The sequence below is a fragment of the Leptopilina boulardi genome, unplaced genomic scaffold, assembly GCF_019393585.1.
Source record: "Leptopilina boulardi isolate dan_hultmark-lab unplaced genomic scaffold, ZJU_Lbou_2.1 LbouV2_397, whole genome shotgun sequence".
Taxonomy (NCBI): domain Eukaryota; kingdom Metazoa; phylum Arthropoda; class Insecta; order Hymenoptera; family Figitidae; genus Leptopilina; species Leptopilina boulardi.
In genome coordinates, this window is record NW_026137970.1 from 340174 (window position 1) to 352184 (window position 12011).

The 12011-nt window shown below is 31.9% G+C and overlaps 1 protein-coding gene across 6 annotated transcripts in view; it reads right to left on the bottom strand.

Moving 5' to 3' along the window:
- The window catches only part of LOC127288896 (anoctamin-8), a 207592-nt gene that overhangs the window by 57609 nt on the left and 137972 nt on the right, over window positions 1–12011 (bottom strand). The window lies entirely within an intron of this gene.

Below are 12011 nucleotides of genomic sequence, written 5' to 3' on the forward strand. Positions count from 1 at the left end.
AATTTAGTTCTACAAAAAGTGCAGGTATTGTTGGAAGCAGGATAAGATTTTTTTATAAAGGAAAGTATTTAATAAATAGTTTAAGGCCCTGTAATTCAATGAAAAACATAATTTTTAATTTACATCATAGATGTTATTGTATTTACATCTAACTAATTTCCATTAAGCACATTATATATTTTTTTAAAATTATTGACTTTAAAATAATGAATTTCAAATTGAAGAACCTTTCGTTACTACCAGTATACGTAAGAGATTGACCATAAATTACGTAAGACAATTTTTAGGTCTAAATAATTTTACTAATCCAAAAGAGCGAGCGAGCGAGGGTAATCAGTTCAACGTTTTTGCCTTTATTCGTAACCGTGACAGATAGTAAAAAAAATTAGCATGCAAACGCATGCAGTGATATCCAGCGAACTACCCAAATAGTTCGTGTGCTTGCACATAGATTAAGTGCGAGTTAGTTTTCAATGTCGTATTTAGAGGTGCGCAAGAGATTTTTGAATCACTGGGGATATTTATTTATACAATCTTTCTTAATTAAATATACTTTTTTTGGTTTTTTTAAAATATATTTGAAACTAGCTGCACAATTAAAGCGCTTGTACACCTTAAGGCCTGAGCAGAATAGAAACGTAATTGCAATCGTAAACGGAAGAATGTGTTAGAGAAGGATAGTCATATATTGCTGTTCTTCTCTTTCTAATTCTTCCGTTTGCGATTACGATTCCGGTTACGTTTCTATTGTGCTTAGGCCTTTACTAATTCTTCCGTCTGCGATTACGATTCCGGTTACGTTTCTATTGTGCTTCGGCCTTTACAAATTCTGAGTACACTCAGAATTCGTCAGAGGTTTCACTAATTTTTATTGACTTTGCTCATAGAGAATTTTGAAAATTTCCAATCTTTTGTAAATTATCTATGAGGAAAGCTAATGAAAATTAGTAAAACTTTCTTTTGCAATCGTAAACAACAATAAAAAAAGAATTTTTCGATATTTTTCCATGTATATTTGTGATTAGAGATGTAAACTACATTGTTTTAATAAAAACTATAATTGAATTCTTATTTTTGTGTAAATTTTTTGCAAATGTTTTCCTATTAATTATAACCTATTTCCCCAAACGAGAATTGTGAAATTTTACATTATATTACTGCCGGCTGTTTGTAAATAATCTAAAATTTAATTATCTTGTTTATAAATCTTTTACTGATATTATTTGTTTGATGAGAGACATGAAGTGTTGCTTTGTACTCGTTTCAAAATTCTGCTTTTTTAGGGGCACTTGTTAAAGTACAGCAGTTCCTCAATAAGACGAGTAACAGTTCGCTTTAGTTTTTTTAATGGGTATATAGTTGTAACGTAAGTAAAAATTAAAAGTGAAATTTGTGTGATTTTGCTAGTCTCTCGCGAAAGCCGATGGGAGCGCTCAAGTGTTTCCGGACAGCTTATAGACCCCTACCGCGCCGTGTTCCCCTACTCGTTACCGATGCTGATTCTACACTCAACTAAAACTGCGCGACGTTTTACGAACTTTGCGTTACGTTTTTATATATATATATAGATGTAGTTAAATTTGGGGGAAGCATCACGGAAAAGCGGACCGCTCGCTCAGTTTTAGGTGAGTGTAGAATCAGCATTAGACCCTAGACGGAGCTGTCTAATTCACTTACTTCGATAGCGGTTGTACCATAGGAAAGACCTTTCTGAACGGCAGTACCGTGAGTAGGAACTCAAGTGGTGATACCACAGAAGCGATAAAATCGCAAGTGGTAGCACCGCATGATTAAAAGAGGTGGTACCTCATGGTCAAACCATCTTTTTCCCACGATACTACGGCACCGTGTAAAATAATTGAGAATGTCTGAATTGATGGCAAACAGTATGTCGACGAGAATACTTCGTGTATAATTTTTGTATTTTAATTTTAGGAATTTCAAAATGTTTTACGATGTGATATTTTTTATTCTTATTTGTATTTCGGTTATGTTTCATTCATCGCACGTTCCGGAAATTTCGTCATGTTTCGTTGCTATACTTATATTCATAATAATGATTTTTGTCGTCTCCCGTAGTTGTAACTAACGCGTATCAGATATATTCTTTTTAGATTAAATTGAATGTTAAAAAATTTTTTCCGAACCCTACCCGGCTAGCTAATCCTCATAACATTCATCACACAGTTTTCAATTTCGATTCATTGGATCGATGATAGCTTGTTGTGAAGCTTTAACTTTCATTTTCTACATCTATCCAATCATGAATTAAAACTGACTTTCTTAGGAAAGAAAACTTCAGGAATGTGTTCATCGACTTGGAATTAAGAGACAAATTCGACGTTGCCGTTTCACAGACTTTTTCAGATTCTCCCTTTTCTATAAAATGGTTTAAAATGGAGCTCAGAATATTCTTCGCCTTCTCCTTTTAAACTGCCGTATTATTATATAAATGTTTATATAATATAATTAGTTTATAAACATAGTACTAACCCGGATGAAATAACTTCAGTCTCATGATTTGGTGGAAGTTGATAAGCATCAATACTTGGCCAAGTTAAATTTTTAAAATTATTTAAATTAGCTGATTAAAATTTTAGTGTTACCTAAATAGTAGTATTCATCGGAGAATGTCATTGATAAACACTACTATTGCAGATGTTTCTAAATCTTACTATATATTAAAAGAACAAGGGTATAAAAGAGCCTAAAAAGTCTTACGTAATTTATAGATTTCCTTTTAACTTAGCGCTATAATTAACATAATAATATAAATACAGAAAACTATAAAAAAACACCTGAATTTTTTTTGTAATTTTTAAAATACTTTGTATTTGGAGTTTTTGGGGTCGCTGATTACAAATTTAATGTTAGTTTAAAAAAATTTAAATCCAAATTGACAGATGCAAAATGTCTGCCAATTTTTTTTAATAATCGATCGAATTGGCTAAAAATTGTAAGTAAAAGGTTTCCGGGGTTGCTGATTTCGAATCTGATGCTAGTTTTTTGAAAACCAAAATGGCGAATCCAAAATGGAGGACGGCTTTTTTAAAAATCAATCCAATTGGCCTAGAAATTATTACTTGGGGGTTTTCGGGGTCGCTAATTACGAATTTGATGTCAGTTTTTTAAAATTCAAAACGGCGGATCCAATATGACGTACATATACTATCAAAAAGTTAAGCTACGCTTTTGAAATTATTTACTTGGAGGTTTTTAGTATCGCTGATTACGATTCGGGTGTCACATTTAAGGGGCAATCGGAGTTGTAACTTATAGAAAATCTATTTTCATTGCATTTTCTTAAAGTATATGTTTTCAGAAATATGTCTACAAATTTTTATGATGATCCGGTGAAAATTGAATATGAGATATACAGGCTGAAATGGAGGCGCGTCAGGTCGGTCAAGTTTTTGACAGGTCGCCATTTTGTCAAAAAATATTTTTTTAAATCGCTCCGTTGAGGACTAGATAATCTTTCCATAAATGTAAAACCGTTTAAATTTTTGATTTTAGATGAGCCAGATTTCCATAGTCGTGATCACCAGAAATCATGTTTTTTTAAAAGGACATCACTTTAACAGTATATAACTTTAAAAATATTTAATAATTTGAACTTTTTTTTAAATTCATGTTCAATATATGTACTTTTAAATGATAAATCGATATTTTGAAAAAATGTAATGGTGTACAAGAAAAAAATGCATAAAAAGGTCTATTTTTTGGCACTACAACTGCGGTTGTCCCCTTAAATACAAAATAGTGGATCCAATACGGCAGTTAATATGTTTTTCGATTAACATATGTGACGATGAAGTGTGTCGTCACCTGTCTCTATTTGTTTGAAATTCGATACAAGCGTCCCCAAGGCGATATATTTGGTTTTCCAAACAGAAGTTAGCTAGAAAAAATGATAGCTTGTTACGCATCATTAATTCGAGTTTCACACATGCCTTTACGATAGCCCGCGAGGTGTCCCGGAAAAGAACGAGTTTTTCTGAGAAAGAAGGGAGGTTCGTGATTAATGGAAATTGATTGATCACTAGTTTCGCGGATCTCAATCAATCATCCGTTTTTCTTTAACGGTCTTTCGCGCAAGTGATTTTAGGATTTCTTTTTCATTATATTAATTGATTATTTTTTGTATTTAAATTTCTTTGGTTTTGTGTTAAATAAATATGTCTTGGTTAATTAGTGTTTATTTATTTAATTATTCCTTTTTCATCATAGTGGGAGTCCACGAGGATCAACGGCAAATTAAAGGGTCTCTCAGCATGGGTGAGTTTAAGGAATCATTTTAAAGGTTCGAATCTGTCTCACTATCACAGGCATCGTGATAATTGTTTATCTTAGCAGAATCCCCTTTGAGTAATTTTAATGTATAGAATGTAAATGATAATAATTTTATCCTAATGCGAGGCTTGTAATAAACGACGTTAGAATTTTTTCAGTAGTGATCTAGTATACACTTCATATATGAGCACCTGGATATAATAACTCGCGCTATGCTCGACTGTACGATTTCAAGCCTGTCAAACTTACAAAAAGAATAAGAAAATTCAAATTCAAAATTTTGATTTTTGTAAAGTACTACCTTGTAGGAAATAAGAAGGCGCATCTTTTTTCCTTCAACATTTTTAGAAAAACAAATATTTTAAATAATAAATCCAAAAAACTAAGAAATCTTGATTCACAAATTTCATTAAGTTTTAAAACATAATTCATCGTATCTTTTACAATAATCAACGGATTTGATTAAAAAATAGGGTACACACGCTCTTGGGTCTACTGAAGACAATATAATGAAAAATTATTAATTTTTTAATATAAATAGAGACCTGTCGGAAATCACGTTTTCTTACATTAGGCGACAAAAAGTCTGCAGGTAAGTTTGCATTTGAGATAACTTCCAGTGAGACATTTGTATATTATTATATAAAGAAGTTTTTTGGAAAATTTTGAGTCGAATTATTGAAAACTTTGGAAAATATTGAAGTTTTAAGAAAGCGCGTGCGGGACACTAGTATAGCGCGTCGCCCGGCTCTGTGCATTAAATATGACCAGCTTTCCACAAGTTTAATATTAATGTAATTAAATTAATAGACTTTTCAAAAATAAAAATTTTGAATTTGAATTTTCTTACCATTTTTGTAGGTTTGACTGGCTTGAGAGCGTACAGTCGTGCGTAGCGCGAGTTATTATATTCAGGTGCTCATATATTGTTCAGTGAGAAATGCAAAAAATTTTATTTTATTTTACTTTTAATTGTAGTTGTAATTGTAGGATATTCATACATTTTGAATATAGGATGAAGGTGTAAGAAGGTCTAAAGTGTTCGACGCGCATGCGCAAGTTGATTTTTCTACTACTCACAATCCCCAGTACAATTACTACAATTATGCACCCAGTAAAAAAAGTTGGTTAGCACGATACGGTATTCCATATAGCAGCGCAGGAGCTTGAATATGGAATTAGACTTTTTTCATATAGAACCGTTTGGTGCTATATGGACAACTTTTATGGCTGGTTTAGATAAGAAATACCACTTAAAAAGACACAGTTATAAATGTAGGACGGTAAGTCGCTCTTCTTTATCAACAGTGGATAAAAAATTTAACGCGCGAAAATGTGATTTGTGCAGTCAGTGTATAAATTACTTAGATTTGCTGCTTTATTTTACTTTATAAAAATTTAATTTTGTTTACTGTTAAAAAACGCATTCTTTTAAACACTGACTACACAAATCACATTTCCGCGCATGAAATTTTACATCCACTGTCAATAAAGATTAACGACTTACCGTCCGAAAGGGAAAATATAGTTACTTATTTCTACTGTCAAATATAAACCAAGAAATATTTACTTTTTTTCAAAATTTGCATTTCATTTATAATGTCAGTTTTAATACAACAAATTAATAACCCTGCATTTATAAGTGTGTCCTTTTAAGTGGTATTTCTTATCTAAACCAGCCATAAAAGTTATCCATATAGAACCTTCTTATAATTCAACTTTTTTACTGGGCACATGTCGTAACAAAAAATTAATTTATAAAGAAGAATTTATTAAACTATTGTTAATATCCGTGAAAAAAATGTCTATTATAATCAAAATCGGATTTCAAGAAGTGAATATTTCTATATTTAGACAAGAAAGCCTTGCAAAAGGCTACTAAAAAATATGTGAATAAATATGTGATTACTAAAACGTAATCACGTTAGTAACGTGACTGAATTAATTGTTGAAATAAGTAATTTTATTTCTGGAACTGTTAAAAGAGAAACATCGAAAACAGAAAGTAAAATCATAAATATAATACTATTTGAGTTATAATAAATAGCATTCGAATAAATTTATGTACATGTCAGTGTTTTTTCTGAAAAAGTTATTTTGTATATAAACAATATTAACTTCTCGTGTGGGGTTTGCTGGTCATTTATCGGGCGCTTTCCCGGGTTGCGAATAGGGTGATCAAGGTGTACCAAGTTGGTTGTAAATCCGAAGTGGACCAAAACCAGCAAAAGAATAGAAGAGGAAGAATAGGGAAAGGAAAATGGACGATTTAAGGGGGGATTATTTAAGGGAAGATATGAAGATTGGTGAGGTGGAGAGAGAGGAAGAAGGAAAAAAAATTTAAAAAAATGGTGGAACACTCGGGGTCTAATCCCTTTGACTGCCGGCCGGACTCTTGTGTTCATCCCGTCCTTGCTCCTGAGGCTTCCTTGAGACCAGCAGATGCTCTGCTGCTTGTGCGGTGTCAACCTCGTGACTTTGATAATAAAGCACTTCGTTGCAAAACAAAGGCAGAGACCTTCCTAGCGCTGGGATAAAATCCCGGAGTCACTGGGGCTTCCACGCAACCCTATGAAGGATGGGTTCGGCGCCCTGAGAGGTCCGGGCCATAAAAAAAACTTCTTTCTGTCTCTCGTTGATTTCTACTCTTTATTTTTTATTTTATATTTTGTTTTTTATTATTTTCACTTCCCAGTTTTCTTTTTTTTTTCTTGTTGTTTTTATTTATTTTGTTTTGTTCTAATTGTTATTTATTTTTTGTCTTATTTACTTTACTTTTTGTGTTTTTTTTTTATTTTTTCTATGTATATTTTTACTTCCCCTGTCAGACCATGGACACAGAGATGGCAACAACGATGCAACACGACACTCACAGGATCAACACTTTCTTACAGGCTTACACATACACTTACAACACATACACCAGGGTGGCCGCACCCTATTGAAAAAAACACGTATAATAATACGTATTATTATACGTACAATTATACGTATAATAAGACATACGAATTTGAAACAAGAATTATACGTATAATTGTACGTGTTTTTTTCAATAGGGGTATATTTTTGTTTATTAATATATACCTAAATATTATAAAATATAGACACGTATAATAATACGTGTAATAGTACGTAAAATTATACGTATAATTGTACGTATTATTATACGTATTATTATACGTGCCTATATTTTATAATATTTAGGCCCCAAATAGCACGTAAACTTGCAGCATGTTTGCTGCAAGTTTGCAGTGCAAGGTTTGAAAGTTTGTAAGGTAAGTTTGTAGCAAACTTGTGGCAAATATTGAAATGTCCTCCCTTGGCAAGTTTGCAGCAAAAACTTTCTGCAAACATGCTAAGCAAAATTGTCGAAAAGTTTCAAGAATAATTAGTAGCAAAATTGCGCTGAAATTTTTTAGAAATTTTAAAATGCAAATTAAATTTCACGAAAAAAATATCGTCGAATGTCAATTCAAGCAGTCACCCATCAAAGTACTAACCGCGTCCAACGTTGATTAACTTCCGTGATCTGATGAGAACTTGTTCCTTCGCCTTGGTGTTTCCGCTGTCTTGCCTTGATTAATAACTTTGTCGTATAAGTATTGTATCGCACCTAACCTAACTTTTAGTGACACGAAGTAACACAAATACACTTCAACTTTACAGAAAAAAGAAAAAACAAAAATAGTGTTCATTTGAAACCGATTCTCAATAATTAAATGAATTATATGCTTGGATAAGAGATGTACATGACATGATATATTTTTTTGGGGGGGTTTCATAGACAAGCTGACATGTGCTCAGGAGAGTACTGTATGTTTTAAGCGCCCCTAAAATAATAAAGTGTATTTGTGTTACTTCGTGTCACTAAAAGTGAGGTTAGGTGCGATACAATACTTATACGACAAAGTTATTAATCAAGACAAGACAGCGGAAACACCAAGGCAAAGGAACAAGTTCTCATCAGATCACGGAAGTTAAGCAACGTTGGACGCGGTTAGTACTTTGATGGGTGACTGCTTGAATTGACATTCGACGATATTTTTTTTCGTGAAATTTAATTTGCATTTTAAAATTTCTAAAAAATTTTAGCGCAATTTTGCTACTAATTATTCTTGAAACTTTTCGACAATTTTGCTTAGCATGTTTGCAGAAAGTTTTTGCTGCAAACTTGCCAAGGGAGGACATTTCAATATTTGCCACAAGTTTGCTGCAAACTTACCTTACAAACTTTCAAACCTTGCACTGCAAACTTGCTGCAAATTTCCGTGCTATTTGGGGGTATATATTAATAAACGAAAATATATACCTATTGAAAAAAACACGTACAATTATACGTATAATTATACGTATAATTATACGTACAATTATACGTACAATTATACGTACAATTATACGTATTATTATACGTATAATTATACGTGTTTTTTTCAATAGGGGCAAGTCAGGGAAAAACTGGAAATCAGGGAAAAGTCAGGGAATTTTGTTAGTCAGGGAAAAGTCAGGGAATTTGGATTAAAAGAAACCAAAAATTAAAAAACTTTGATACATCAATATCAATTCAGTTTTTTTGTTTAGACGTTTTTGTAATATATTTCAGTAATATAGTAAAGCAAATGCGGACCGCTTGCGCAGTTTTAGGTGAGTGTAGAATCAGCATAATCGAATGGGGATGCGTCTCGTCTACGCTACGTTTGCCTTGTGTCGAGGCCATTGTGGTACGAGCCTTATGGAGTGTCTCCAATAGGTACCTAAGAGCAACGCTTGTTCCTAGAGTCCCATTGGAGACGCACCATTATAAACTCACCTAAAAAAATGCGTGCGCATAAACGCATTTATAAACGTATAGCACAATAGTACGGATAAACCTTCAAATTTGGCGCTTAACTCGAGGATTATGTCTTATCCATATGTAATATACTACACTCAAAGTTTTTATATTGCAGTTTTACTCTATATTATACAACTGCTTTACTATGTACTTTGGTATTTACCAAAATAATCATAACCAACCAACTATAATAACAAGTGAAAAATTAATAGTTCTTAATCGTGTATTAAGTAAAATATGAGGTGATGATAATTGGAAAATTTTGGGATAAATATTTTAAAGAAATGTGAATTAAATATTAAGACTTCGTATTACCTTATAAAAATTAATAATTTAGTTATATCTCTTTATTAACATATGCGTAAATAATATGTGAGAATTTTTAAAGGTAATTATAATTATATATAGCACAATTACTATAATTTTTTTCAGTAGATAAAGTATTGGCGGTGATAAACTAAATATCTTATATTAACTGTGTTAATAAATTATGTGGAACATAAGTAATGTTTCCGGATTCAGCAATCGCACAAAAAATGCAATTACAAAAAACTAAACTAGCTTATACTGTAGTATATGGCATTTCACCATATTTTCATGAAGAGCTAATAGATATATGCAAAAATTGTTCACGAATAGTAGTAGGCTTCGAAGAAGCATTAAATCGTCGATTGAGGGCAGAAACACGCCAATTCAGGCGAATGTTGAGAAACATGACAATCTAAAAAATATTAGGGAAACCTGCCATTCCAATGAAGATTGCAAAAACATGCCATCTCAGATGTCAAATTTTTGTTGATTGTTTTATGTTGGTAACACTTTCTTGAGCATGTTATATTATAGTTAACAAAATTTTATTCTTGAAATCAATATTAAAAATTAAGAAAAGTATAATTATTAATAATAAAATTATTAAAAGTTCTACCGACTTAGCCATCAATATTCAACAAAATATTAATTATTTTCACTCATCAATTTTTCGTTTACAGTGTTACCAACCTAAAACAATCAACAAAAATTTGACATCTAAGATGGCGTGTGTTTGAAATCTTCACTGGAATGGCAGCCCGGCTGAAAAAACTTGTACAAGAAAATGTACAAGTTCTTGTACATGTTCATTAATGAACTTGTACATTTTCTTGTACATGTTCAAGTAATGTTCTTAAACAAGTTCAGCATCCGGAATTGAGATATGTTCTTGTACCAGAACTTGTACAAGATCTTGGATAAGAAAATATAGTTCTACAAGAAAATGTATATGTTCTTGTACATATTTTTTGTGCAGGTTTCATGTACAAGTACTTTTACATGAACACGTTTATGTTCTTGTACAAGAACATTAGTTTAAAAATGTTTTTGAAAAAAATTTGAAATTTTAATGAGTTATAATTATTAAGAATCTTCACTTATGCATGCTAAAAATTATTGCGCAGCTGTAAAGGCTTAAAAAAACTACTGCGCAGCCTTTAAAGTTTTTAATTTTTAATTTAAAAGACATAAGTGAACATGTACAAGAACATGTTCCACATCTGGTACAAGAAAATGTATATGAAACCTGCACAAAAAAATATGTACAAGAATATGTACATTTTCTTGTACAAGTATATCTTCTTGTACAGGATCTTGTAAAAGTTCTGGTACAAGAACATGTCTCAATTCCGGATGCTGAACTTGTTCAAGAACATTACTCGAACATGTACAAGAAAATGTACAAGTTCATTAATGAACATGTACAAGAAAATGTACAAGTTCATTAATGAACATGTACAAGAATTTGTACATTTTCTTGTACAAGTTTTTTCAGCCGGGAGGTTTCCCTAATATTTTTTAGATTGTCATGTTTCTCAACATTCGCCTGAATTGGCGTGTTTCTGCCCTCAATCGACGAAATAAAGTCGTTCAAACAGGTCAAATGGACATCACCATCAGGTTTTGGAATCCTGTATTAAATCAAGTATCAACTCGATATTTTAGTTCTACATTTCTTGGTTCTGCAAAAGCTGTAGACTTATTAGAGGCTTTTAAAGAAGTGTTAAAAGAAATAGACATAAAGAAGTTGCTACAGGTATCGATGGACGAACCGAATGTTAATTTAAAATTCCATAAAGAACTTAAAAGTTATTTAAAAGAAGATTCTGACTCGACAGAATTAGTAAATTTAGGAACATGTAGACTACATACGACCAATAATGCATTTAAAGAAGGAATTGAAGCTACCAAATGGGAAATCGTTCAATTTCTTCGGTCTATTTTCAATTTATTTAATAAAGTTCCTGCTCGACGTGCAGCTTACATTGAATATTCTGGATCAAAAATATTTCCTCTAAAATATTGTTCCACTAGATGGACCGAGAATTATGACGTGGCTCGACGAGCAATTCAAATTTTGCCAAATATTGTCAAATACATCGATAGTGCCAAGAAGGATATAAAACTTCCTTCTTCAGTCAGTTTCAAAATTGTTGAAAGCGCCGTAAAAGACAAATTTTTATAGCAAAAACTCAGTTTTTTTCAAACACTAGCAAGCCATATGAACCCGTTTTTAGTCAAGTTTCAATCCGATTTACCACTTGCTCCATTCTTATATGCAGAATTGGTTATCTTGATGGGAAATTTAATGAACAGATTTGTAAAACCAGAAATTTTAGAGTCTATTTTAGATATAAGAAAAATCGATTTATCTAATGAAAAGAATTTATTGACTGCAAAGCATGTAAATTAGGGCTTTGCATGTCGGAGTGCTTTAGCAAAATTAAAACAAGAAAAAAAAGAACTTGAAATTTTGCAATTTCGCAATGACTGACGAAAAGCTTTAAAAATAACGTGTGAAAAATTATTGGAACGATCTCCTCTCAACTACAAGCTCGCTCAAGGAATTTCTTTTCTT